Below are 3,417 nucleotides of genomic sequence, written 5' to 3'. Positions count from 1 at the left end.
AAAAATGAGATGGGAATATTTGTTGCAAAGATAGTTCTATGGTTTTGTTCATGTTACAGTGTTCGATGTTCTTCATTTGCTCCTCCAGTCCTACTCTTCTGTCTTCCCCATCCTGCTCTGTGAACTTCCCATCTTGCTTCCCTTGATTTGACCAACAAGAGGTATTGGCAGGTATCAGAGGGTGGAAGAGAGTGAAGGCAGGCTTATTTTTTCCCTTCTCTCCTATCAGGGTCATCAGTTGTTAGAGGCTGCTTCTCTCTGGATTGTCTTTCTTCTGACTTTTAAAACCTAGGAATGGCAATGGTCTCCTATTCCTCTTTCACTAAACAAGGCACATCTTCTTGTTTTGATAGTTTGTCTTAACTCTTGAGAAATCTTTGTCAATAGTCTCTGTACTAATTTCCTAGGGCTGCCATAACAAATTAATACAAACCTGGTAACTTAAGAAGGACAAGGGTCTGAAGTGAGTCAGCAGCAGCCTTTCCCTCTGGAGGAGAGCAGACAGAATCTGTCCCATACCCCTCTCTCAGCTTCTGGTGACTGTCAGAAATCCTTGGTATTCCTTTCTTGTGATTGCATCACTCCAGCCTCTGTCTTGGTCTCCACACGGCCTTCTCCGTGTCTCTCAGTATCTTTTCTTCTTCTGTGTCTTATAGAACATCTATCATCCAGTTTAGAACCAGCTGTGACCTAGGATGAGCTCACCTTGAGATTTTCACCTTAATTTCATCAGCAAAGCCCCTTATTCCAAATAATATCACATTCCAAAGTTCCAGGTAGAAATGTTTTGGGGGCTCACTATTCAACCCAGTATAGTCTCTTCACTAAACTCTCCTCACTTAAGCCTGTTGTGTGTGTGTGTGCTCAGCTATGAAGTCATGTTTGACTCTCTGTGATCCCATGGACTATAGCCCACCAGACTCCTCTATCCATGGGATTTTCTGGGCAAGGAAATGGGAGTGGGTTGCCATTTCTCTCTTCAGGGGGTCTGCCCAACCCAGGTATCAAACTCATGTTTCCTGCATTGACAGGCAGGTTCTTTACCACTGAGCCACCAGGGAAGCCCTAAGCCTGCTGCTGGGCCCCTGACTAACACAGGTAATGGTTTTAATATATCAAAATTTTTTTTAAAAAATTTGAAGATTAAAATAAGATATGTGAGGAAAGAAGATATTCAAAACAACAGTGGCATGGTGAGACTCATGCTACAATAAAAACTAGAAATACATTGTCTATAAAGAACTAGCAAAACTGTGTATCTACTATCTTAAAGGAATACTTTTCTTTAGTGTCCCTTTAAGATAATATACTTCTAGTTGTCTTTGGAAAATCTATTTTAGAAAAATAAGACTATTTGATTTATTTGAAGTCAATCCCCCTGCTAGAGAGAGTTTAGTAATAATAATAAACCCCCTAAAAACTGGTATAGATTCTTCCATCTAACATATCTGAACTGTTGGGGTTCATATATAGGCCTCACATTCCTAAGTCTAAGATGAATAAACAGTATACACTCCCCACTCTATGATCTTAGGGGCTTGAAACGTGTGGTTGAATTGTACAGTATTCAACAGTACTCTCTAATAGAAGAACTCAAGGAAGTGCAAGATGCCAATTTGGATGATATTTTTTCCTGATAGTGACAGAAAACACTCACAGAATCAAAAGAGCCAGTCAGAACAGAGGATAAGACTGTGGCCCTGAACAACCTGGGCCTTGGGTAAGTGAGGCCAAAAACTTTCTGTAGAAATAGAGGTATAGGAAGCCTATAAAGGATATGTAGAAAAGGAGGTATGAGAGGGCCACAGAATCTGAACCCAACCAGAGTCAAGACTGCCCGTTCAGTCATAGTGGGTGAAGTATTTTCATCAGTTTATGTTAAATCTTTCTCTCCTCCCACTGTGTTATATTTCAAAACTTTGTGCTTATTAGCTTTAGAGAAAAATGTTCAAGTTCTAACTCCAGAGTGTTCAGCCATTGTCAATGACTCCTTTATAATTCTTTTAGGCTTGTCAACTATATGTCATCTATTTTTGTTAAAAATAGATATTGAATGCATTCTTCTCATCTCTTTAAGTTGAATCTGGTGAGCTAAAGAAAACTAAAAGTCCATGAGACCCCTCTCTTTTAGAATGTGGCTTTAATAAACTATTTTATACAAAATCCTGATGTGCTGCATGGTGTGTACAGACAAGGTCCTATTCTTGTTACTCAGTTGAATACACTAGGATGTTTAAATGAGGGAAAGTAATCTCTTTGCTTCTTCATTTTTCTTTGAATAATCTATTTAAAGTGACACTTTCCTTATTGTAAAAAATGTAAATCATTTCATATTTCTAAATATTTTATTTACATTGAACAGTTTAGGCAAAAGTCTTTCTCTCATAGTAGAAATGAAAAATTATGAAACTGTAAATCTGCATATATTTTCATTCAAATAAAGGAAAATGAATTACCATTTCATGGGGCAAAAATATTTTGATGACTAACCGAGATAAACATGGCATGAAATAAATTACTTAATAAACAGCTCACAAATGTGACTTGCTTAATACATTATAGTTGACTCATCCTGCCTATTCACATTAATGGATGAGCATAAACCATTTTTGTCAGTGAAATTTTACTCAGATTTAAAAAGAATAATGTAGTTTATGACAGATTTAACTACCGTCATCAACTATATACCATCCTGTTGCTTTCAAATTGTAGATTGAGCATATGTTTTTAAAATCTTAATATGTCATATAATCAGAAGTGTTTTATGTTAATATATGGCTTTGTTCATTTGATTACAGCACTGGAAGAACATTAAAGTTTTATGAGAGTCCTATAAAATTCAACAGTTTGATGGAATACTAAACAGAGTAATCACCATACTTTATGGAACTTTATTCTGAGATGAGTTAGATTTTCTCTAATGATTTTTAGGTGGAGTGACTCAGATCATTAGCATACCATATTCTATACATGAAAAGGAAGGGTACCTGGGTCTAGAGTCCTGAAAAATAAAGAGCATCTCTCAAACTATCTATCATATTACCAAAAAGTAACTCAAAATTGGAACAAACAAACATTGCCTTATGTATGAGACAATAGGATTTTTTTAATGAGCCCTTCATAATAATCACCTGTCCTCTTTCTCTCCAGGAGGTGAGGAAACCTTTTCTATAAAAGATCAGGTAGTACATATTTTTAGTTTTATGGGCCATACTACACTCTCTACCTCAACTACTTAATTCTGCCCTTGTGAAAACTGCATAGATAGTATGTAAACAAATGGAGTATCTGTGTTCCAATAAAATTTTATTTATAGAAACAAGAGGGCAGGCCTGATTTGGGCAACAGGTTATAGTTTGCCAAAGTGAAAGTTAAGTCGCTCAGTCGTGTCCAACTCTTTGCGACCCCATGGACTAT

Source organism: Bos indicus, chromosome 21 (assembly GCF_029378745.1).
Source record: "Bos indicus isolate NIAB-ARS_2022 breed Sahiwal x Tharparkar chromosome 21, NIAB-ARS_B.indTharparkar_mat_pri_1.0, whole genome shotgun sequence".
NCBI lineage: Eukaryota > Metazoa > Chordata > Mammalia > Artiodactyla > Bovidae > Bos > Bos indicus.
Note: the sequence above shows the minus strand (reverse complement) of the source record.